The sequence below is a fragment of the Neofelis nebulosa genome, chromosome 9, assembly GCF_028018385.1.
Source record: "Neofelis nebulosa isolate mNeoNeb1 chromosome 9, mNeoNeb1.pri, whole genome shotgun sequence".
Lineage (NCBI taxonomy): Eukaryota > Metazoa > Chordata > Mammalia > Carnivora > Felidae > Neofelis > Neofelis nebulosa.
Genome location: NC_080790.1, coordinates 71,604,585 through 71,631,186, shown reverse-complemented (window position 1 = coordinate 71,631,186; position 26,602 = coordinate 71,604,585). Strand labels below are relative to the sequence as shown.

The 26,602-nt window shown below is 35.8% G+C and overlaps 1 protein-coding gene across 24 annotated transcripts in view; it reads right to left on the bottom strand.

Annotated features, from left to right (window-relative positions):
- Window positions 1-26,602, bottom strand: part of NRXN1 (neurexin 1) — a 1,145,650-nt gene that overhangs the window by 177,782 nt on the left and 941,266 nt on the right. The window lies entirely within an intron of this gene.

Here is a 26,602-nt window from a genome sequence, read left to right as displayed (position 1 = left end):
TATCTCAAGTGCAGGGAAATGTGACTTCACTGAAACATCTCAGAAAGTTTGATACTCATCTCCTGGAACTTGGTTGCAGTGGTTAGGATAGTCAGCAATCCTAGTTGCTCCTGCCTGGGATTGGACTCTTGCCTGAGAAATCTTCAAGGGAAGGGACTATGGCTTGTTGATGCTCTGATGGCAGAGCAAAGACCTATTACTGCACCTGTGCATCAGAGTTTGTTAGAACAAGGGACAGGTGAGCATTAACCATGGCTTAGAGAGCCAGCATAGAATTGTGTTGTATCACATTCAAAAGGGCCACCAGTTGGGATGAGTGGGTGTGGTGGAGATGAGCAGTGAAGACAACTGAAGGAACCTGAAGTTGCAGGGGTGGACTGAGGCAGAAATCCTAAATGACCACCTGAAGGAGGTGCATTTACCTACCTTAAGGGAATTACAGGTAAAAAAAAAAAAAAGTCCGGTGATGTGGTTAAGAGCACTGAAAAACCCACTAAAAAGCCTCCCCAAAAGTGCCCCTTCCCAGAGTCAGTTTCTAGTTTTGGCTAAGTCCAGCTAGATGGCTACTATTGTATTAGCCAAGTAAGATCAAGGAGGACCCTTATCTTCTCTTCCTTTTCCTGCTTCCTCCTCCTGTGAAGGAGTCAGGAAGGAGGAGGAGAAGTGAACATCACTGAAACAAGAGGAGAAACAACTTCCTCCCCTCATCCAGTATAAGTGGCCACTCCAAGGCAACCCAAGCAGGGCTAATAAACTGGCTCTAACTGAAGTTGTATTTAGTATTACAAAGGAGTGCACTGAAATTACTTCCTATGCGTAAAAGTGAATGGATGACCTTTTTTTTTTTTTTTTTTTAACTATCTAAAAGAGACAAATGTAGTGTTAAGACTTTCCCTGGGGTCAAGAAGAAATATTCCATAGAACACCAGATTTAAATTCCTGTTGCATTGTAGGAATCAGCTTTTACAATGTAACAAGTCCTTAAGGATATTTGTTACTCTGGAGTTTCCACTGTTTTAGGGTTTCTTCTATTACAGACATGTTTCATATCCCAGGATAGACTGAAAGAAATTTTGAAGGTTCCCTACTTATTCTGATAGGGAGGCTACAATAGTCCCTTATTATCAGAGTTCTAATTGTTAAGGAGATTCAAGTTCTAGAAATAAAAGCATTATAATGCCAAAGTTACAAGATGCACCAAACTCTGAGAAAAAGTCTCTTTGCTTTATCCCTACATTTTTTCAGCAATATGAAATGCAAAATGATTATTTTCTAAGATATAGAAATCTCTAGAATTTGTAGGTATTCATTTCTTACAACATAGTAAAACAAACAATTAAGAAACAATGAGGGTTGGTGATGGCTTAGAGAACTTCTGACTTAAATAACACCCATCCTTTCCTAAATATATGATGATTAGGTCCTTTGACTTCCAAGATCATTGATTTTTCATGGATTCAGACTCCAGAGTCAGCTAGAACAGACTAAATACCACCCAAGTAGATTCAGACAACAGATGCTACATGAAATCAGACCTTATTTACCCTATCCAAGCTGTATCAAGCCACAGACTCCATTTTTCCCCTGAAAATAAATATATTAAAAATGCACATAAACCTCAAAATATTAATATGAAGCATATTTAGAGAATCAGTATTTATGATTCCATTCAGAAACTGTAAATATTCTCAAAACACTCCCCCATATGGAAAGAATAGCAAATCATTTCAATTACATAAACAATAAAACTTGCTAAACTTTCTTGCCAATGGATAATTACATTTAAAAGAATCCATTTCAAATTCTTATTCTCTGGGGTTAAATGTAATTGTCTCCAGCAAATTCTCATGAATATTGTATTAGCAAAACCAGCAGTAATTTCACTGGACATGTACTGATCTTTCAACATTGTATTTTCCTTGAAATAGATAACTGGCTCACATATAACTTCAAAAATCTATTATGAGAATATCAGTAACAAGGCATTTATAATTTAATGAAGTCTTTCCATGGATTCATTAAATAAATAGTGACAAAGGTAATTATTGATTTTTTCACAAAAGCTCATTTCTGAATAAGGATTATATTATTAAACCAAGTTAGAAGGAAACATGAAAGATAACACTGGGAAGGAACTTGAGCGTTCTAGCAAGTGGTACCATAGTTTCACACACCTTTTAATTCCATATGCAATCACATATTCACTTGAAAATATTTGTTGTAACCAAGGTAAAGATTTAATGGTGTACTTAATATCTGGGGCATACTTCAAGCAAGATGTCTGTATGTTATAGATGCAGACATATTTCAATCTATATGCATATGAAATAGGTAAAACAGAATACATAAATGTAAAGATTTACCCTGTATATGGCATATAGATATGTCCACTGATTTTTTTTCCTCTTTTCTGGGGTTGTTATGTAGAATTGTGTGGCTTGACTATGTCAAGGAAAGCAACCAAAAATGAAAAAAAAATTATCTTTTGCTATTTTTTTGTTTACTGTACTTTTAGAGTATCAACAAACAAGATGAACAAGTGTGCAACACAGGATGGCATGTAGATTTAGCAAGGAGACTTGCTTATGGTCTACAAACTTCTGTTGCGCAACACAATGCGGTCCTATACTCCAGGGCCCCACTTTGGATAAAACTTGACAATGCCTTCAAATACACTGAATGCTTACGCTCATTTCAGAACAACTCCCATGGTCCAATTTTACATCGACAACCGAAATCGAAGTCAGGTTGAATGTTATGTTTTGCTCCTCTGGAGACTAATTCTCACCAGGGAAAGGAGGTTTTAAGGCCTGAGGGGGACTCTGGGGCCCACAGTCACTATTGCTGGAATAAAGTAACACTGCAGCGTGTGTTAGACAGCCACCTGTTTTCTCACCTCAAAACAAACACACTGATTCGGATAATTGCTAATTTCACCCAGATACATTGCTAAATGAATGACTAAGAGGTCTTACTATCTGGTAGAGACTGTGTTTACCAGTCTAGACGGTCAAAGAGTGTTTTTGGTTCAGTTATTTTAACTTGGCACTGAGCTGGAAATGTACACCTCCCTCAAACACACACACACATACACATCATTTCAAAAACAAGAAGCTATTGCTGCCTTGTCTCTCACTTTCCCCTACTAATATTTTTTTTGTTTATTTAGCTAATAAATAAAAATTGAACATATAACAGGCATCTTGCATTGTGTAAGTGTGTAGACCGCACAGACATATAAAATGTGTTCTCCGTCTCACAGGAGGTTTTCAATCAAATCAAGAAGACAAATCATGCCTGTCAATATTCACACCCACTAAACAGTTGAGGGAACAGCAAAAGGGGGAGCAGGGTGCACCATGGGGAACTGCTCTGAGAGGCCTCAGGGAGCCTGCAAATGTGTGGCAGGAGCAAGCTTGAGTATAGACAGCTATAATACACATTGTGGATACCAAAGACACGCAAGGACACAGAAGATCTTTCCCCTTGTCTCCCATCTCTTCCCAGGCTCTGCATACCAGTGTGCTCACTGTGTGAGACACATTGAGCTCTATACAATTTATCACTTAAAACCCCCGGCCAACATGAAGACTGAGTGCTATTTTTTTCTATCTACTCAGAGAGTTTAAATAATGTGTCCCAAATCATAGAGTTAATAAATATCAGTTCTGGGACCTGATCATGTTGGAGGGGCTTTCTAAAAAAAGAATGGCTTCAACTGTTCACATGTTCCAGGAAAAAGATTTTGAAACCAAAGGACTGAGTCAGATATAGGGCAGTAGTGAAGTGCATCTTTCTTTTTGGCTAATTACATTTTATAGCACTACATAACAAGAAACCAGAAGTGGGTGAGATCATTGGTGATGCCACATCAGAAAGATCTCATTTAGGGGTAATATATTCTAAGAAAACATTATTTTAATTTTCCCATCCAATCTCCATTAAGACACACATTAGTGTGTCTTTTCTAATTGGTCTTCATTCTACAGAATTCTAGAGTTCCTTTGATTCAATGAAATTATATCCTGGACAGTGATACTATCCTCTTGGAGGCCTACATGTATCTCCTAGTCTTCTGAGTATCTAATACTCTTCGTAAACCTATGACAGCCTCCCTCACACACTGTTTTAGGTGCTAGTTTTTATGCATCTGTTTTAACTTCTCAACCATATTATAGAAAACTCGAGTAGGAAAAAAGACTGACTTATGCCTCATTGTATCCTTCATGGCACTTTGTAGATCACCTGCACATTTGCAATTTTCTAAAACTCTTTCACATACAATTTTCTTTTTTTAATTGAGATATAATTCACATATCATAAAATTTGCTCCTTTAAAATATATGTTTCAGTGGTTTTAGTATATGCACAAGGTTGTGCAACCCTCACCACTATTTAATTTCAGAACACTTTCATCACATTGCAATTTCCTTTTGATGAGATAATGCATAGAAAGTTGTAAACATTTTTAATGGCTACTCAGCACCTATGAGCTATATTATTATTATTGTTACTATTATTATTATTCTTACATTTGGAAAACAATGTTTTGCTTCTTAGTAGGTTTAACAGAAGTTAATTAAAATAATGCTAAAAAAATAATAAAAAATAAAAATAAATAAATAAAAAAAATAAAATAAAATAATGCTTGAATTACACAGCCAGTAAAGTTTAGTTGGGACACATAATATCTCACGATCTTCACAACAACTTGTGTAACAGCATGTCTATTTTATAAATTGAGAAGCCAAAGCTCAAAAAGGCTGAGACTTGACCAAAGTCAGAGCATCTATCTACCAGGGGGCATAAGAGAGAACATTCTAAAATCTAATCATGTTTACCTATGGGATATACTACCTTTCCATTTGTTGCACTGAAGCAGATACTGCTTGATTAGACAACCACTATGCCCCTTCCAATTTCGATGATACTATGGCTCTATGAAAAGCCTTCATGAATGGCTAAGCAGTTAGAATGCACGTACACGCATGCGTGCGTGCACACACATATACACACACACACACACACACATTTAGAAAATACTAGTTAGTTTTTTGAAATACACCAGAGACACCAAAATCTTAATGTATTAGTTTTTTAGATTTATAAAATAGATGAACTCTAGCATTTTATTATATGTTTCAATCAGGAATTCTCCAATTTTGAAGGGACAGGGCGATATGCCACTAGGTCAGTGTCTCAGACACCTTTGTAAAGCAGATGTGTTCTTTTCCAAGCAATTATAATTCCTTCACTCCAGGGTGATGGGGGACTTGTCTTTTTTTTTAAATTTTTTTTTAACATTTTATTTATTTTTTTGAGACAGGGAGAGACAGAGCATGAACAGGGGAGGGTCAGAGAGAGAGGGAGACATGAAACCGGCTCCAGGCTCTGAGCCGTCAGCACAGAGCCCAACGCGGGGCTCGAACTCACGGACCGTGAGATCATGACCTGAGCCGAAGTCGGACGCTTAACCGACTGAGCCACCCAGGCGCCCTGGGGGACTTGTCTTTATGAGTAAGAACTCCTGCCTTCTCAGGTGTCTAGGACTTAGTGGTGGTAAGTGAGAAGGGTCAATGAATTCTCCTTCTGAGGATAGATAGACACTGGGTTCTACCGATAGCACTAACTCTTTAATGTCTCCTTTTCCTCATAATATCTATCTTTAGAGAAAATTAAGCCAACAATCAAAACAATATTGGGTGAAACCAGCCCACTAAGTGACTGGCTCGTATATCTTTTAAAGGGGCAATAATGACTTGATATTTGGAGATTGTCTCTATTTTGTTTGTTTCATCAGTTGAGTCAATACTAGATTATCCTTTACATTTGTAAAGTGATTCTTGAACCCTTATGAAGTTCTCCAGAGTGGCCATGGGTTCAGAGATGTCATCCAACCTTTTTCATTATACTTACCTATGGTTCAAACAACACATCTCTGCATGACATCATGAACAATAAAGAATGAAATAAAGCTACCTGATGGTCTTGGGAATCAAAGTCATCTCATTGCACTCATTAATTCTGTATTTCCATCCACTGAAATGGCAACCACCACAAGAAGAAATATTCCTCTTTAAATGTGTCCTTATATATAAAGAATGTATCCTATTATTAAGCATTATCCCCTGAAAAATAATTTTTAAAACCCAGAAATCAAACAGAGCAAAAAATACGTACTGACTGGTAGTCTATGCATGGTTTGTGAGTTTTCAATGGTAATACCTCTGTTTTGAATATTTAGCCCATGGCACCTGATATGGCATCATGACAAATTCCTCAGGTTTGTGTATGAGAAGCTCAGATCCACACTGGCTAAAGTTTAGCCTCATTCAAAGTGCAGTGGGCTGATCAGAAATAGCTTGGTGTTTTTTTAAGTTTTTTGATGTGTTTTTCCTGTTGCTTTAAAACCCTTGGTTGGGTGTTAAATTAACTTTGCTCACATTTTACAATCATTCAGGAAACTGTGTGCAATAAACATTGTGTTTCAAGTGCTGATTAAAACCATAACCTTTGTTTCTCTACTTTTCTCTGATTCCTTGTCTTTGGGCCATTACACTGCTTATTATTACCTCCGCCAGGAACTGGATAGGGAAAGGACATTCGGCTCTATCAATTCCGTTAGTTGTTGGCATTTCTATGTAAAAACGTTTTCCTATAAAAAGGTTTGAGATTATTTGTGGATTTCATTTATTTGTGGTATCCCAGGACTATTATTTTTGTGGAGACCTTACTATATAATTACAGTCAACTCTAATGCTCCAAATTTCCATAACACGGCACCACATTTTTCAGACAAATGGACAAAACATCTTTGGATAGTGAGTTCAGTCCTCTGTGTGGTAAATGTTGCCTCAGTAACTAGGTTATAAGTAAAATAAAATTAACCTTTGTATTTTTTTTAAAATAGTTTTTTTTAAAAAAACACAATGAGATAATTGCAATTATTTTTAAATCTTTGGCTGATGAATGTTCACAAGCTATACATGAAATGAAAAGGTCAGTCTGGAAGGGATATCATTTTTCAAATTTGTGTTTGTGAATCGTGACTTGAAACCCGAAAAATAATAACAAGATAATATTTTCAAATGTGTGTGATGGATTATGCGATCTTGGTTTTCACAAGCCTCAAGCAGAGCTCTACTTGAAATGCATTCCAAGAGAAAAGCTGACAATGCTACCTTTCTCTTTTTCTTTCTTTCTTTTTTTTTTTTTAATTTATTTTTGGGACAGAGAGAGACAGAGCATGAACGGGGGAGGGGCAGAGAGAGAGGGAGACACAGAATCGGAAACAGGCTCCAGGCTCCGAGCCATCAGCCCAGAGCCCGACGCGGGGCTCGAACTCACAGACCGCGAGATCGTGACCTGGCTGAAGTCGGACGCTTAACCGACTGCGCCACCCAGGCGCCCCTCTCTTTTTCTTTCTTATTGACTTCTAGTCCAGGACTACCTGTCTGACATTCTTGGAAAAAGCAAATGTGTGCATATGGGCAGAAAAGGCATTCACCAAAGACTATTTTCTATAGAATCAGCAAGGCTCTATTATTCCCAGCATAGCAAGCAATAATTTCTGCAGCCTTCAAAAATGAATGTGTGTTTATGGGTGTGATGTTGGCACAACAGTTTTCAGAAGAGAATATGGAATCTCTAATGCTGAAACTCCTGAAGATTATGACCTTTCTTCATCTTCAAACAGTAATATTGCCACAAAAATAAAATACAAAAAATTAAACAAATAAGAAATAATGTCAAGAAATGTTTATCAGGTATTTATTAGGTACAGTGTATTTCTCTAAACACTATACCACTCTTTCTAGAACTGAATAAATTTTAAGTGTATTTGTTAGTTGTGTTTATATACATTCATTTCCCCAAACTTCATGATTTTCTTGCATAAATGGTACTAAATTTTTGGAAATATCTTTTTTTTTAATTTTATGACATTTATTATTGAGAGACAGAGGGAGACAGAGCATGAGCAGAGGAGAGGCAGAGAGAGGGGGAGACACAGAACCTGAAGCAGGTTCCAGGCTCTGAGCTGTCAGCACAGAGCCCAACGCGGGGCTTGAACTCACAGACCGTGAGATCGCGACCTGAGCTGACATCAGAGGCTTAACCAAATGAGCCACCCAGGCGCTCCAAAATTTTGGAAATATCTTAACACGTGAGTTTTGTCCTCAACAATATTCATTCATTCATTCAAAATATAGAAACTGATTCCTTGCTATAAAGACATTCTGCTAAGTTCTACACAAACAGTGGTTAACAAAACCGAAGGCACTGCTGCCAACATGAAGCTTGACTCAAATTATTTCTTTATACATTAATTTTATATTAGCATATAAAGTATGCTAAGTGTCAAGAAGGAAAAAAAAAACAGGGTGTTACAAGAGGCAATGAGTAGTTAAGGAAAGCCTCTTTGAGGAGCTGAAAATGAGAAGAAACTAATAATGTGAGAGAAAGAGTTTCCCAAGTAGAGAGAAGAATGTGTGTACGAGCTCCAAGGAACAAAAATATGTAGGTATAAAGACAGATACTTTCAGGTACACATGTAGATTCAGACATAAATATATGGATTCTTCATAGAAATGGAGATATGTAGGGGCGCCTGGGTGGCGCAGTCGGTTAAGCGTCCGACTTCAGCCAGGTCACGATCTCGCGGTCCATGAGTTCGAGCCCCGCGTCAGGCTCTGGGCTGATGGCTCGGAGCCTGGAGCCTGTTTCCGATTCTGTGTCTCCCTCTCTCTGTGCCCCTCCCCCGTTCATGCTCTGTCTCTCTCTGTCCCAAAAATAAATAAAAAATGTTGAAAAAAAAAAAATTTAAAAAAAAAAAAAAAAAAAAAAAAAAAAGAAATGGAGATATGTAAATTATAAATGAACATATATGTAGGTATTATCCAGAAAGTCCATCGAGGACAGGTAGGTCATGAAATTACATATAAAAAAAATGAAAGCACATCATTTGCACAAGAAAGCAATTGACGACAGATAGCTAAGCACACTAAGAATGTTAAACTATTGATACAAATGTAGAACCTAACAGTATGCATTTTGACATTCATTTAGTTGTTTGTTCCTAAGTTTCATTCATCAATGTGCTTTATGAAATACAATACATAAAGACTTTCTGAATCAACAGGGACTCACCACATTTTCCAAAAGTCATTTAATTCTACAATGTCAAAAAATGATTCATCATTCTATGGTTATATTTCAAAGTTAATGTAACACCTTTAGTTTCTTTGTGGGTAGAATGTCTTGTTAACTTATTTCTCTAGAGTGCTCTTTTATCTTAAGATGTAGCAAGAGTTCTCTGTACACTATCCACCTTACAAATACCGTTTGAAAGTACTAGACTAGTTTTATAAGTACCCTCCACAAATTATTTGAAGAAATAAAAAGTTGTCACCTTTGACTCTTTTACCTCCCTGTTCACCTAGAAGAGAAAATGAACCAGGTCCAATGCCCATGTCCCTAAAATGTACTTTTCCAGGCAATGAACTCATATAAGGGAAGCAATTCATCCAATTCTACTTCTGGAAAAATGCAAATAAATGAAGTCAAGATATGAGTTTTTCCTAAATTTGGCCAAGGATTTTGAAGATAAAAACACACAAAGTACTCAACTGTAAATAATCCATGAACATTTTGAACCTGAGATAACATTTGTTGCTATCTTCTTGAGAGCAGTAACCAGTGTGGGTTCCTAAAGTCATCCCTTACTGTTTACCTAGAAGAGCCAGAGGACACTTTGAGGAGACTGTGGATTCTGATAACAGAGTAAAGACAGACTGAAAGATCTGTAACAAAGTCACACTATCAGCCTTCTATGAAAGAACACATGCTTGTTCGCTCGTTCGTTCTCTCTCTCCCTCCCTCCCTCTCTTCCTAACTGCTTTGTCATACTAGTCTTTCAGTCCCATGAATATAGCATGTTCTGTCCCATCTTAGTATCTTTGCTGTTCTTTCTTTTTCTGTTTAGTTCTTTCCCTGTTTCACCCATCTCCAAATAATGGATCATCTATATTTAAGGGGAAAAAAGGACTTCAGAGCGGAGTTAGGCAACAAATCAGCTGAGCAAAAGTACAAAGTTTGTCTATGTAAATGCCCTTTTATGGAGCAAAAAGTGATTAATGTTCACCCGTTGAGGAACAAAAGACACTTAAAGGTCTTTCCTGACAATACTTGCAAAGTCAGTACCAAAGAGGAAGGCCATGTCTTGTGTGATTAACAGTATTCTTTAGTGGACTTTGGGTTATCCATGATATATCTTTAATCTTTAAATATCACAGCAACATTAATATACTGTGATCTCACATCCAACTTATATACATACCCTGCCAAACATGTACACTCTCTCAAAATGAACACATACCAAATCTAACTGAGAAGGTAAAAATCCGCTGAGAAGTTAATCACTAATAACATTCTAAGGCCAAATGGGAACCATATCTAGCTTATTCACTCTTTTCTAATATCAGTGCCAAACTTATCACATGAGTGTGGCTATATAGGAAGGGCTATGTTTGGCAGCAGATGCATGATGATGATGATTATGACAGCAATGATGACAAGGGTGATGGTGATAGTGATGATGATAATAGCTACCTTTTCTTGAATACTTGCTGTGTGCCAGGCACTCCTTATAAGCAGTTTACCAGACATACTATATTAAATATATGTTATTATTTCCAGTTATTTAATGAAGAAGCTAAGTCTCAAAACATTTAATGACCTGACCAAAATCATCTGCCTAATAAGCATGAGAGCTGTGATCTGGTCTCAAGCAATCTGGTTCCAGATTTTGCATGCTTAGCCATACCAGTATGCCTCTGAGAAGGAGTCCAAGGGGCTAAAAAGAGATTACAGTTAACATGTGATATCAGTATGCCTCTTGGGAAGAGAGAGATGTCAACATCCTTCCACTGAATATACCAAGTAATATATCGATTACTTTTCAAACGTTTACTCCTTTAATCTTCACAATAACTCTTATTTGTCACCCTTACAATCATCATTTTGAGGATGTTTGAACCTCACAGCAACTGGGTGAATCTTCTAAAATCAGAGCTAAAATATCAAGTTGCATCCAGCACAGGCCTATCTAGTTTCAAATTCATGTTCTTCAGTCACATCATGCTACTTTCCTCTGTACATTCTTCAAGACCCAATGGAAAAAGAATAGGCCACATGAAAGTATCCTGGGGCCTGTAGACTCTTATCATTTTATGGTGCTTTGAACACTGACAAACTTGCCAAGATAAGGGTGAGTAGAGCCCAGCAACTCTTCTTTCATGGGCATTAATTTAGTCCAGGTTTTCAGAATTACTAGCAGGCTAACTCTTCACAAGCCCTAGGGACAGAAAAGATTTCCTCATATTTGGGGAGCCCCTGGAATAGATATGGAAGCAAACCCTTTAGGCTAAATTATAAGTCTAGATGTCAGATGCTCAAAAACTCTATGGAAGGGCCCTTGGAAAAATGGCCAATATCTGTCCTCTCTCCCCGCTTGTCTGTACCCCTTTTTTCTCCAATATCTTTTTTCCCCCACAGTTAAGAGGTTTCTTTAAACCATTTTTAGTATTAGTTGTTATTTTGGAAAGAGGTGTTTCAAACTTCCAGTCAAATCCAATGGAATACATCATCATCATAACAAAATCAGTCATTAAGTTTTTTGTTAAGCAAAATGTGATCAATTGGAAAGGAAATTAGAAACTTAATTGTATTTTCCCAATAGCGTTATACCTAATATTTAAAAATAAATATTAATAACTTTCCAGGTCAAATCTTTCAAATGTCACAATCCAGAATCAAATAGATATAGATATGAATTTTGTAACTGGTTTGACTGTATCAAAAAAGCTTTGTATAGTCCTATATACTATAGTGTAAACTTAGTATAATATCTATAATTATACAAAGCCTTTAAATGGTTTCAGAAGAAATGAAATAAACTATAATTATTTTTTATATCACAATAAAAATAATTTAATAAGTGGTATTGCTGAACTTTGAAATATGAATTGACCCAAGAGAAGTATTTTTCTCTTATATCTTTTAAATTTAGTTAACTTTCCAGGTCATGATTAGAAATATTATTAGTCTGATTTCTTATTCTATCTCACTTAACCCCTCTCTGAAAAATATAATGACCGTGTTTCAGATCCTTTTAACATTCTCCTTCCATGAATATTTAAAATTTTCTATTAATAAATCAAAATTCTCCAAATTGTTTAATTTTTATCTTAGTTGCTTGAAACCAGCCTCTCAATCATTGCCATCTTCTCTTTCTTCCTAAGCATGGGTCTAGTTTTTAATGATACCATTTTAAATTTGAGCTAATTTTATCCAAGATGCTGTCCAAGAGTGCCAGCTCTGTGAGAATGCTTCATGCAAGGAATCATAAAGATTCATGCTGGACTAAAAACTGAAAAAAAAACCCTGAAATTCTCCTCAAGCAAATAGCATGCTTTGATGTCAACAGAAAAAGGGAAGAATATTTAATATTGGCTCTGGTTGTACGCCAATTAACAACTAACGAGTAACAGTCTATGATTAAGTCGCAACATTCAACAGTTACAGTTAATAATAGGTGACTAAGAGATGTGGGAAGCATTTCAGTTTGGACCAATATGCAACAAATATGTACCCAGCACAATTGACTTGGTGGCATTAAGCTTCTGATTAGCTTTCCTACTTAAAATTAAATTATTCCATATTCCCTTGAAATAATAATACAATTTTCTGCTTTGATTAAGTCTATCAGCTGTCTCAAAATGTGCTGACAATTTATTTCATATCAAAAAACTGCCATAAAAAGGAATCATGAAAACATTTTCTAGATAAATTTATCTCATAACTTTAAGTGCCATCTTAGCATTTTATTTTTGTTTTTAATGCAGTGCTGACTCATCATTAGCTGAAACTGTCATAATGTCCAATCTCTGCTACAAGAACTGAACTATTTTAACATGTTTTCCTAACAAATCTACACTGACATTAGCACAGACCACCAAAATGCACTGGTTATGGAAGATATGTAGTTAATGCATAGGATATATGATTATCGGCTCAGAAAATAGCCAACATTCAAGGTTTTCAAAAATGCACACACAAAAAAGAGAATGATAACACCTGAAATAACTCTTCAGCATCAAAAGGTGCATCCACACACACGCACTAGCTGAGTGTTTCAAAAGTCTTGTTGAATTTTTATCCATTCCTGAGCTGCCACTTAGTTTTAATCCAACTTATTTTTTTGGAACAGCATTTATTATTTTTGGCTTTCTAAAATAAAATCCTCCCTTTTTCATTCTCTTGCTAGCCAAAACTCCCCTAAGAGTTTTAATGGTGTCATGCTGTCTCTCATTCTATCCAGATGAAAGCTGTATAAGGTACATTTCTGCCATCCTTTTAATCTTCAAAGAGATTATAGAGACTTTTTAAAAAATTACTATTATTATTTAACTTCTTACTGGCCTTAGAATTATTCCACCACAAATACTATCGCATGTTACTTTCTAGGACCCCATTTTTTTTTTAGCCAAACACTATAACACAAATACAAATGGTCAATCTCTTAAAAAAATTGAATAAATACCTACCCAGCTATCTCCCTAGTTATGTTCATATACTTTTACAGTGCTGAAGGTAATAAACTGGTACAGAGATAACTAAAAATGATAAAACTAGATCAGAAATAACTGCACAAATTACCAGTGTAAAAGGCTCTTGGTCTAGGTAGTTTATGCCTCAGTTATTGGTAATATTGATAATAATATCAATAAGCTTTAATTGTCAATGACCACGTCCTATATTCCCAGTTTAATCTTTTAAAATTTAGCACTGAATACAGTTGTAGCCAGTAATGGTTGCCAAATAAACATTTACTGAATACGATTGAATTCTCACATCAACTCTGAGAAACAGAGTTATTACCAACATTTTATAAAGACACTGAGGCATAAAAATGTTTAAGCACTTGCCCAAAGTCACTGCTAATCAGTTGAAGAATTAACACTTGAATCCAGATCTGCTTATTTTAACTACTATAGTGTTCTATTGCCTCTGGGGGGAAAATCACAGAAATAGATAATTCCCAGTGATGAGACCTGTTTCAGAATACAGAAAATGATAGATAACCACCCATCTAACTTCATAAAATTAGAACTTCTTCATAAAAAGTCAGTGAAATGTAGTACCCACACACAAATCCCAATTCCATAGGCCAATTTATATTATAATCATAGGCTATAAAAATCTGCTTGACATACTCCCTACATGTATTCAATAGCATACAAATGAATAACCCACCATGACAAAGATGGGCGCTTCATGCACCTCCATTTATCGAGTCAGTCCCAGAGTGCCAGTTAATATAATAACCGATTTTAGCTTAATAATTCTAAGTAACTATTAATATGATCATTTTACAGATGAGGAAATGTGGCCTAAAATTACACAACCACTAAGTATAAACCTAGGATTCAAGCTTAGTTCTTTCTGACTTCAGACGCCATGCATGCTGGGGATATATCAAGAATGCTATGATGTTTCAAAATTAGTCAATGTAATAACATGTATCATTAGGACAAGGGAGGAAAAAAACAATATAAACCATTAAGACAAATTCTATATTGTCTTAATATATCCAATATATCCAAGATATTGGATAAATTTAATACCATTCTCAATTTTTTAAAGATTCACTTAGTAAACTGGAAATAGAAGAATATATCTTGGCACTATAAAAGCAAATCTACCTTAAATTTATTGCCAACATAATGCTTAAACTAAAAGCACTGCCAGTAAAGTAAGAAATGGATCTTTACATTGTAACCACTATGTGTTAGCTTTGTCTTAGTCATGTCAATCAGTATGATAGGAAATGGAAATAATAGTTCAAATTATTGGAAAAAAAGAGGAAAACAATCCCACACTGCTGCTACTAAACTGCCACTACACTGTTGGACACAAAAACAGGCATTTCAAATAGCATCAAGGGCCAGTTGTAAAAATCCTGTTCTAAGAATAAGATAGTCAATCATAAATGCAAACATTCTCATAAGGAGTAGTAAGAGACATTCAGCAAAATACCTTAGAATAAAAAAAGAGAAACATGAATTTAATAAAGGTATATGAACATTTTTGGGGGGCAAATGATTCTAAATGTTTACTCCGGGTTATGGGTTCACTGAAGTCTACTATGTTATTTTCTCTACTTGTGCTAGGAAGTTTCCATAATAGAAAGCATGAACAATGAGAATCGAGGGGACTGTAACTTTTGTCCCTAACTAAAGTTGTGACCTTGAACTAATCACTTGACAACTCCCTTGTCTCCATTTCCTCATTTGGCTAAACATCTCCATTTTCTAGATCATTTAGTTGTATAGTTCTATTCTTTTCTACATTGCCTTCTCAATTTTCACATACCATAATAAATTTTAATTCATAATGGTTCAACGTATGAGAACCAATATTGAGCAATAAATAGATTTAGCCAACAGACCAAAAAATTGAAAACAAAAGAGGCATTGCTGTAACTTCTAAATCACATACTACTGTCTGCTTGAGACTTAAGATTGTGTATTTATTCTATAAAACAAAACAAAGAAAGAAAAAGAAAACAACCAAATCTGGTTTCATCAGGACTCTGACATGTCCTGACAATAACTGCTGCAATAGAGAGGGGAGAAGACCCTACACTCAGCTGGTTCTCCATCAAAATTTCAGCTACGTTCACTTTGGTTGAGGCCAGAGAATCACACTGAAATAGTATAAATGTATCCACAGAGCAATGTTTCACTTTTTTTGTGGAGTGAGTTTATTTTCATTTCTTGATGACAGAATGATACCCTAGGCTTCTGCTATATCTAACCTATCAAAAATAAAGACAGTCTAGAACACAAAATAAAAATATATTCAGGATGATTATATTGACAATGGTTTTGATTTATAGGCAATTATGCTTCCAGGATGTTGGTGTAGTTACCACAACAAGACTACGTTTACTATGTAAGGGAAACCTTTGTTAACCATAAGAAAGACAGCATGGCAACCTGGAAGTTTTCCATCCTTTGTATGAAGCTAAAGCAGACATACAGATCTTCCTCAACTTACAACGCGCTTACATTCCCATGAACCCTTTGTAATGTGAAAACATTGTAAGTTGAAAATGCATTTAAATACAACTAACTTATGGGATGTCACAGCTTAGCCTAACCTACCTTAAACATGCTCAGAACACTTATATTAGCCTACAGTTGGGCAAAACTATTTAGCACAAAACCTGACTTATAAAAAAGGTGTTGATTTCACATGGAATTTGTTGAACATTATACTGAAAGGGAGAAACCATGTCTGTAAGTATATCAGTTATTCAGGAGCTGCAGGTCACTGCAACTGCCCGGCATCAGGAGAGAGTATCATCTCACCTATCACTAACCCAGGAAAAGATCACAATTCAAACTGAAGAACACTTTCTACTGAATGTGCCCCACTTTCCCATCATCATAAGGTGGAAAAATTGTAAGTTGAACCACTAGAAGTCAGGGAACTATCTGTATAACGCAAGTGACAAGCAGGACATAAAGAAAAGCAATAATCACTACCAAGAGAACATCAGACATCCCTCCACACTTAACAATAAAGAATGAAAGCAGACCTTTTAATCTGCATAAACTCCAACATAAAAAATAATTTCAAGTCTAACTTGCTCCAACTTTATATGTGGGCTGTGTGTATGTATGCAAAATAATGTCTTAGGCAATAAAAAATTGATCGAGAGTGGCATCTGAACGGAGGTGCTACCAATTCCAGCATCTTTTTTGTCTCGTTTCTCCATTAGATAATAGTCGTTACTAAATATAATTCAACAATGAAACCGAGTGAATATTTTCACCCAGGTGTTAATTTAGACTGTATGATGTGTAGTGACTCTTTCACATTACTATTTCATAAAAATTTTCTATGGTTCCCCTATTGATATTTTAAGAGAAGGCCTGTAAGCTGAGTTTCCTTTTAAAATATCAGCACTCTAAAAGATAAGACTGTCAATGTCTTCTGTCTTTCATTTCCTTGCCAGAACTTATACTTTTGGATTGACTCCCATTAGGTATAATGTTTTATTTCCATCTTATTTGCTCAGATTATTTAAAACTTTAAGATGCAAACAACTCTCTCTTTTGACGACCATAAACGTAGGAAATTTATAAGACTTCTCTTTGTCTATTATTTTATATGGCCCCAAAATGCAGGAGGAGACAACTGGTGAAAGAAATAAGAGGGACTTTTCCAATGACTTAAAATATTAATTAATAAAATAATGAAAATCTTAGCACTGGAAAGAGGTCTTAGACCCAGACTCTCCCAAAATGCAGGAAGCTGTTCTAAAACATCTCTGACAAAGGACCCTTACTTAAGTTCTACTTGAAACCTGCCAGTGATGTTACTACTTCTCAAAGCAGCCTATTCATTTCTGAAAATCCTTTTGTTTGAACTGAAAGTTACCTCTCTTTAATGTGTCTGCAGTAAGGATCAATATAGTGCAATCTGTATCCTTTTCCCATATGACAACCCTTCACCTTCTTGAAAACTGTTATCCAGTCTGCTTTCTTCCACCATCAGCTCAAGTTTTCCCCTGGAGACTCACTTTCTATGCTTTAACTATCAATCATTAAGAGAAATTTTTCTCACTGTTCACCCTTCTCATATCCAGTTCGTTAATGAACTTAGATTCTCAAGAACCTTAACACAGTGCATTGACTTAAATGCAATACATAAGATGGGTGATAAACAGTGCACTATCTTCCTCAGTTAAGGCAATATTCTTCCATCAATATTGCCTGGGTTTTTTAATAGCCAAATTCACTAGTTGCAGATACGAGCATTTAGTGAACTAAAATTCTCAGACCTATGCACACTGTTCATTGCCAAGATATCTTCTCTGTATTTATTCATGTGGATTTTAAATTGCAGTTACAGGACTTTAACCATCCCCTCCAGATCTTTCATCTGTGTTGCTTTTGCTCAAATCTTTTTCTTTATCGAAAATGCTCCCTCCTAGCTCTGCTGTCTGAAAATACTAACTCTCTTATTTATTTTGGATTTAAACTTCCTCAGATTCATATTACCTTTTATATTGTATCATTCTGCTTGATGGAAAAGATGAAATCTAAACAGGAGCCAGACAACCTAGCTTTCTCTCTTCCCCTGTCATTACATCCTCTCAACCAAGCAGATGCCCACCTTGTCCATCATTTTCCAGAAAACAGAAACAAACACATGTTATACAAGACTCTGTTTACTCTAACTTTAGATTTGATGAGTCCATATTTACTGGCTCAGAGCAATCTCTCTCTCTCTCTCTCTCTCTCTCTCTCTCTCTCTCTCTCTCTCTCTTTCTCTCGTAGCATTTTTAGTTTTGCAAGCTTCTTTTGAAATGTCTTTTAAAATATTTTGAGTTGTGGGGCACCTGGGTGGCTCAGTCAGTTGGGTGTCCGACTTCGGCTCAGGTCATGATCTCACAGCTCATGAGTTCAAGCCCCACGTCGGGCTCTGTGCTGGCAGCTCAGAGCCTGGAGCCTGCTTCAGATGCTTCAGATTCTCTGTCTCCTTCTCTCTCTGCCCCTCTCCTATTTGCACTCTGTCTCTCTCTCAAGAATAAACATAAAAAATTTTTTTTTAATATTTTGAGTTGTGAACTCTTTCATGAAGACAGAGTCCTGAGAGGCTTTAAGAGCTTTGCCATGGTTTTGACCTGCAGTGTAGAATTCAGTATCAAATGTGCCTGTGGGTGTGCCCCAGTCCCATTTGAGGGTTTTAGTCCTCCTTGAGTCAAATTGCAAATAAAAATCATATCTGGCTCAGAGATCCAGTAAGGATTACGTGAGCTTAAAAAACAAGTAAAGTGTTTAAAATAATGTCTAGGTCAAAGTAAATTCTCAATAAATATAATATATTACTAGTATGTTAACTATACCTTTCTAGATATAAAATGATCATCAAAAGAAATCAGAAATCAATAGATTCTTTGTTTTATTATTATTTTTTTTAATGTAAGACAGTCAAGTGCCTATGCCATTTATGTTGCCAATATCTGGAATGTTCTTCCCCCTCTCATTACTCCCATTTCCAAATATCCAAATCCTACCAGTCCCTCAACGCCAAGTCCAAAGGCCATCTTCTCCAAAAGGTCTTCCTTGAGATTCCTTCCTGAAGCCCTCACTACCCATTGAACCAGATTCCTGCACAGGGAGTATCTTGAAGTTACAGGTTTTTGCAACTCCTCCCTGAAGCCTGTTATGTGGCAAGGAAATTAAACCACAGTAGATGTTTAATAAATATGTTAAATGAGTCAATGACTTCCTTCCTAAGCCAAATTTAATTTCTTGCTCTCCTGGTTTTGTACATACTTATTACACATAACTATTTACCACGTACCATAATTATCTGTGCATATGACTCTTCTGTCCTAGTGCTTTATAAAGCTTTTTGAGTACATCTATATCAACTTGACCTCTGTCTGATATACAATGCCTCAGCACATAGTAGACACTCAAAGTAGTTTTGAATGAATTAGTGTTTACTTTTCACCATTGCTACAATATCTTTTGTCCATGGAAGTTTTAAAATATGTATCCAAAAAGGATCACTCATAACTTGCCTCTGAGGCATCTGTTCTTTTATCCACTGACCAGAATTCTGCCTATACAAGTGATCTATCTATAAGTCTCTCTCTGAAAAGCCATTGAAAAGTTTAAGTCCAATTCTAGGATAATCCTTTTAAGACACTCTTTATCCTTGACACACATCTACAATCTATTTGAATATGCTGAAAAGTGAGGCAGAAAGAGGATCAAATAACTTGCATCAGGCCCTGCTGAATGCCTCCAGTCTTGGGTGCTTCTATGGAACTTCTTCATTTGGGGCATGAATATACTAACATGACTTCCATTGGATATTGATAATTCAATTGGTCAATTCATCATTATTGAATATCTCTATGCATGCAAAGGACTGTACAGGTACTATCAAAGATACAGAGAAAACTCGGGCCCTACTTCCTGTTTTTGAGTTGTATATATAAGTAATGACATACCAATGCAAGGCATATACAACCTGAACTCTATTAGTGGTTTTTAAAAGAAAGTACATCATAGATTGGGAGAAAATATTTGCAAAAAATATACCCGACAAATTTTATCCAAAATATACAGTGAACTCTTAAAACTTATCAATATGAAAATGAACTACCAGGTTAAAAATTAGTCCAAAGGCCTGAAGAGCCACACTACCAAAGAAGATGTACAGATGGCAAAGAAGCATATAAAAGATGCTCCACATTATATATCATTACTGCAAATGAATACAATGAGATGCCACTACACACCTAATAGAATGGCCAAAATCCAGAATACAGACAACACCAAATACTGGTGATGATGTGAAGCAACAGGAATTCTCATTCATTGCTAGTGGGAATGCAAAATGGTATAGCCACTTTGGTAGACAATTTGGCAGCTTTTTACAAACTATGCATATTCTTACCATTATGACCCAACAATCGTTCTCCTTGGTATTTAACCAAAAGATGAAAACATGTCCACACAAAAAGCTGCACATGGATGTTTACAGCAGCTTTAATCATAATTGCTAAAACTTGGAAGTAACCAAGTTTATTAAACAGATAAACTGCAGTACATCTAAACAATGGAATATTCAGTGCTAAAAAGGAACCATGAAAAGATATGGAGAGACCATACATGCCTCTTACTACATACTAGAAGCCAATATGAAAGGCTGTATACTGTATGATTCCACCCATTTGACATTCTGGAAAAAACAAAACTATGGGGACAGTAAAGGAACAGAGGTTATCAGAAGCTGGGGTAGAGAAGGAATGAACAGGCAGAGCACAGAGCATTTTTAAGGCAGTGAAAACTCTATGTGATACAACAACAGTGGATCCTTGTCATTATACATTTGTCAAGACCCACAGAATGTACAACACCAAGAATCAACCCCAATGTGAAGTATGGACTTTAAGTAAGAATGCTGTGTCAATATAGGTTCATTGGTTATAAGAAACATACCACTAGAGTGAGAGATGTTTATAAAAGGGGAGGCTATACATGCATAGGGGTACAAGGTACATGGGAAATCTCTGTACCTTCCATTCAGTTTTAGTGTGAACCTAAAACTATTCTAAAAAATAAAATCTATTAAAATATATGTTATACACACACACACACACACACACACACACACACACACTGATCAGGAAAAAAAAGTACAATAGGACCACAGAAGAAACAAGTTTCTGAGGTGTCTAGGAGTTCACCCAAGCTGAGAAAATACCAACAAGAATCAGTATTACTTGAGCACTAATTCTCATCCTAGCATAGTCAGAGCAGTTTGTATGCACTTTCTCATTTAATCCTCATAACCACCCAATATGGGAAGTACCATTATTAGCTACATTTTGTTTATGGCCTGAGACTTATAACTGCTAGTAACTTGCTCAAGCTCGCACAAACTAGTGTGGGCAATAAGCAATATATGAATCTAGGCCTGTTTGACTGTGCAGTCTGAAGTTAACCATTACCCTACACTACCTGTCTTGAAGAAAAAAATAAAAATCAGGTAGATAAATAAAAGAGGATAGCAAACTAGGTGGGAGACATCAGATTCACTTCTGGAAATTTTATACCTCATTTATTTTTATTTAATATTTCTTGAAAACTGCTAGTGTATGTCCAATATGAACAATGGTAATAGTCTTCCTGTTACATCAGAATTACATACATATGTATATTTATATTCAATTTATAAGTAGTATGTCTTATTAAGAAGGCTTAATAAGGAAAAATAATTTTTCACTGGGTCAATCTTAGGGCTAAGCAATTATATTTTCTATATTTTTAATACTAGTAGTTAGATTTCTTGCCTAATTGATTTTTGAAACTTTCTAAATGTGCCTGTAGACATAGTTTGAAATTCTCCCAAAGTTCAATCTCTCCATGTTATTGTGACTAACAATTTTTAATATAAGGCAAACAAATTGCAGGCTGAAGAAATAATTGCTTGCACTATTGCTGGGGTACTGTAAAAAGCTGTGCAATTGTTGTTGATCTTCCACTGGCTTGACTACAGCAATTGAAATTTATCAGAAAAATTTATTACATGGTATTGCAGGCTCTAATAAATGACTTTGGGAATCTGGGAAAACTCCCTGAAGTTTGTTATTATCTGAACCTCATAGGGGTAATTAGAGATATAACCTAAAGTGTTAAGTCAGCAGTCAAGAAACAACAAATCATCAATTAAACCCATTGTCTAAATTTGGGGAAGAAGGTGGAAAAAATAAGATTTGCAATGAAAAGAAATCATACATTCTAACACGGAAGTCAAAGATTAGACTGAGGATAGTATTTCCGAAACTATCTGGAGATTTCAATGGGGTCAGATCACTACTGAAAAAGGACATTCAAAATAAGAATTCTCAAAATTGCTTTGCAATCTAAAAGTGGAGAGTTTGAATATCTACAGATAGAGAGCTTAATAAAGAAAGAAAAGTCTTTGCTTCTCTCCTATATCCCCTCTTCTGAGGAAAAGGCAAAATCCTTCTCCTCCACCCCTCCTCCTTGACACTGACATTTCTAAATATTTTCAGGCAAACTGAGTCAATGGTAATTTCAAATATGAGTGTGACAGCCTTTTCTCAGATACAGGAGGGGAACAAATCCTATTTATTGGGCTACCTTCTCTTCCAGATTTGTGAATTGGCGCTGGCCTTTTCCTGTGATGCCTCCGAATCTTGCACCTTTCTGGTATCTAATGCGGACAAGCAGGTGGCGAGCCCTGGGAGGCAGTGGGATGTCAAGGGAAACTAACCATTTTCATGATTTTCTGAACTGAGTCACAAAAATAGCAGAAAATTGTCTCTGTGTGTGTGTGTGTATGTATGTATTTAATGTGTGTTTAATGTATGTGTGCATGAAAAGCCTTGGAAATAAAAGAAGCAGACATTTTCAAAATACTCCTTTGTGATTACTTTTATCAGACTCTGTACAAGAATATAAGACCTGAATGCAGATATACCTTGAAAACAGTCTCAGCCTATGTCCTGCTGCTTTCACCTTGAAAACTGAAGACCACAAAACGATAAACTTCTGTTAAATTTATATAGTTCCTTTCAGTCAGCAAAGTCCCCAAAGTGTTGTGCAAAATAACAGCAACTTTTTAATTACAAAATTATTAGGGGTTCCCATGAAAATCTTTGAACCGAGAGATTAGGCGAATAAAGAGAGCCAGAAGGAAGATTTTTCATACCCTGCCCCTCAGTCCATAATTTAAATACAAGCACAAACTGAATGAGCAAAACAAAATTGTGTGTGGCATACATTTGAGTCTGGAAGATAGAAGGCAGTGTTAAAAGATACGTATTTAATATAGGATATAATACAGAATAGCAAATACCAAAGTACAGAAGCAAGTATTGAATGATTATACATCCTTCCAAAAACTATATCTTGTTATATGGCTCAAAAAAGAACAATCTGCTTTAGATAGTATAGGTAATAGACTAGAGGGCATGTCTCACACAGCTACCAGAAGAGTTTCAATGAGTACTTCTCACCGATTCAGTGAGCCAAATCATAAAGCCTCAGGCTGTCAGGGGAAAAAAAAAATCTTTTCACCTGTAAATTTTGATGAGAACGTGACAAAAATATATACGATACACTCGCCAGAATTCCTGCGACGAAAAATACTAGAATTGGCCCACGACCTCCATTGCTAAGAAATTTAATGTAATTACCTTTTTACAGTATTGTCTAAACTCTACAGCATTGGCAGAATCTTTGTTATAAGTCTAGGCTGGAAAAAAAAAAAAAAAAGAAATTAGAGAAAGACCAAGGTGTTCTTTCTTCTATTGTAGGAACTATGCATTAGGCCAGCCAACTTCCGGAAGAACGAATGTGGCTTAGCAAATGAATCTGAAGGCAAAGGTATTTATGGGGAAATACAAAAGTCTTAGTATTATACTTAACAGGATGTGTCCCTGGATGAGAATACTGAAAAAGCAGTTTGGAGGGTAGGGATTCTCAAACCTTAATGTGTTTAGTGAGTCACCTAAGATCTTGGTAAAAAGGAGATTCTGATTCAGTAAATCTTGGGTGTGTCTTGAGATTCTAAATTTCTCAAAGCTTCCAGGTTATGCTGCTACTGTCAGTCTAGGGTATAATGCATACAGGAGTTTGATGGATAGGATCAATTTGTTAAATAAATTGCTAAATAATATGAATGTAAATTATATGCAGTTTTCCTCCCTCCCTTGCTCTGGCTTCTTACGATTATAGGTGGGTATATGAAGCATTTTTTTCTTCTTTTCTTTTGTTTTAGACAAAAATTGGGATAGCAATTTGACTATGACGCTCTAATTGGTGAATTGTTCATTTGGAGAAAAATTGCAAGAACATATATCTTCTAAGTAAATTTTCCTTTCTCTAGCTTTTAAAAGTAGCTGAACAAAAGAAGAGTGTGGCTCCGTGTTTAATTTTGTTTTCATCAAATTCAAAAGCAGACTTCATAACTCTTTTTTAGAAACTGTAGAGGTGAAGTGTTGACATACTGGCCTCAAGAACTCTGGGGGTCTCAATGGACTTAGTGGTTAGTCAGGTGTTCAGATTTTGCTCCCACTGGCTGTAAAATGGACCACAGTGTAATCAAGGACAGACACCTTTATCCATAAGTCTGGAATACATTCTAATTCACCAATAGGAAGGATTTCTATGTCTGCACTAACCCTGTTTAAAGCCAGATTAATTTTTGTTTGCGGAAAGACTGCATTGCAAAAGGTACAATACCCGTGTGCCAATCTATCATTTTTAGTTGGTCTTGAAGACTTTCTGATAAGCTTTAGATTTATATTTGCCAGTAGGCTCAGAAAAGATGCGTCTTGTCTCTGTGACACTGAGACTTTCATGATGCTCACCCAATCCAAGTTAGAATCTTCCCACATATTACTCTGAAAAACAGCGTATCAGAACTTTGGCCAGAAGTAGCCACTGCATCATCTTATTTCCAGGTTTTGTTTTGTCAGAATTTCTAAACATTATGTGCTTTTTTTAAGACTGGGTGTGTTGAAAATGTTTTTTTAAAGAAAATAATAAAAAATCAAAATTCATTGATTCTACATATGGGACACTTTTTCTGCTAAATGTGTTCCTAAGGTAGACACTTTAAGGCTTTCGTCTATTTGGGAAAATATAAGCAGAAGGTACAATTAACTGTGCATGTAAATCCTTCTAAAAAGCCCCCAAAGAAATTGCAAGTTTCTCCTAGTCCTTTATCCGAGCTTTCTTTGTCATGTATAAAGCCTATGGCAGGGATTAGGGAGATGTAAAACCTTACAGTAAACAGAGAAAGGTTCAAAGAGGAGGCCCATAAAAAAAAAAAAAATCTATCATTTGAATGTAAAACGTAGAAAATGTCTTTTCCAGATTGAGTGGCAAACATAGTAAAACACTGTAATCCTAGCTCAAGAGATTTTGTTTCAAAATCCTAATTCAGCTAATAAAGCAAAAAGGAAGCAAAATATATGAATATATCACAAAGCCTTCTAGTTCACATATCAATCCTTGCAACTGCCACCTAACCAGGATGTTTTCATGCCATCTTCCTGTATTTACCTGAGTTGTTTTTGTTATTTCAGTTTGGCTCTTTTTAACTTTTCCAGTAGCATTTGTGAAAACTGATACAAAATATGCAGTCTTGTAAGTATCACAAAAAGGCACTTTCATGAGTTTTTTAGAAACATGTTTTTAGAGGCGCCTGGGTGGCTTGGTGGGTTAAACACCAGACTTCAGCTCAGGTCATGATCTCACTGTGGATTCTAGCTCCCGTGCTGACAGCTCAGAGCCTGGAGCCTGTTTCAGATTCTGTGTCTTTCTCTCTGCCCCTCTCTCCACATGCAGTTTCTCTCTCTCCCAAAAATAAATAAACATTAAAAAAAAAAACAAAACATGTTTTTAATTCAATGAAAGAAATATCCTGTTATATTTTCACATGTGCACACAATTAGTTCTCTGTAATCCATCATAAATTCTGCTTAGAGCAATCGTTAATAGATTTCTATTGTTGATGAAGAAGTGAACAATAAACAGTAAAAGACAATATTATGTTTGAAATTATTCTCACTTTCCCTGTTTCTCATGTAAATGTAACCTCTGCATATTCTTATTTGTAGACTGCTTTCAAACAAAACATATATGAGCTAGAGGAAGATATCCATTAAATCTCAAGGTTAAAAAGTATACTTTACTATATACATCTTTATAAAATATGATTAGGACTCGCTCTGGCAAATGTTCAAAGACTCAAATGCACACACATACGCACGAAGCATACATGCACACATACTCTTCCCAAAGATTGCCAAAAGCCAATAAAACTATGGGTTATTTACAGTGAAAGAGGAAACAAATTATTAACCACGATACAGTTTATAGCTTATTTTTAGGGATAAACATATTAACTTAAATTCATTCTTAGAAGTGCTAAAAATAATTACTTTTTAAAATAGGCCTCTGCTATGTAATAG